This window comes from Meleagris gallopavo, chromosome 22, assembly GCF_000146605.3.
Source record: "Meleagris gallopavo isolate NT-WF06-2002-E0010 breed Aviagen turkey brand Nicholas breeding stock chromosome 22, Turkey_5.1, whole genome shotgun sequence".
NCBI lineage: Eukaryota > Metazoa > Chordata > Aves > Galliformes > Phasianidae > Meleagris > Meleagris gallopavo.
Window position 1 is genome coordinate 12,155,311 of NC_015032.2, and position 527 is coordinate 12,155,837.

Consider the following 527-nt stretch of genomic DNA (forward strand, 5'->3'; position numbering starts at 1 on the left):
TTTGTTTCTAGTTGAGCTGTGTGTGAATGCTTTTTTGTTTTCGTTTGATTCTTTCACTTAACTTTAAAGACAAAATATTTGCACAAAAAAACGTTTTGTTTAAAGATCTGCAATATAAATATATAAATATATATTAAGAATAAGAGAAAAGTGTATGTGTAAGGAGCAGGAGTATTTTTGTATTAGAAGAGGCCTATTCAAAAAAAAAAGTTGTTTTCTGAACTAGAAGAAAAATGGCAATTTTTTGAGTGCCAACTCAAAAAGTGTGTATGACGTTGTAAAAAACAAACACAAAAAAAAACCACAAAAAAAAGAAACAAAAACAAAAAAAAAATCAAAAGCAGGGGTTTAGAGTTATTTATATAAATGTTGAAATTTTGCACTATTTTTTAATATAAATATGTCAGTGCTTGTGTTGGTCAAAGCCTCTATCATGTCTACCATGCAACTGTTAAGGGATGTTTGTCCACAGGAGGAGCAGTGAGGGGGGCTGTGGGCGCTGCGGTGCCGTGCAGCTGAGCTGTGGG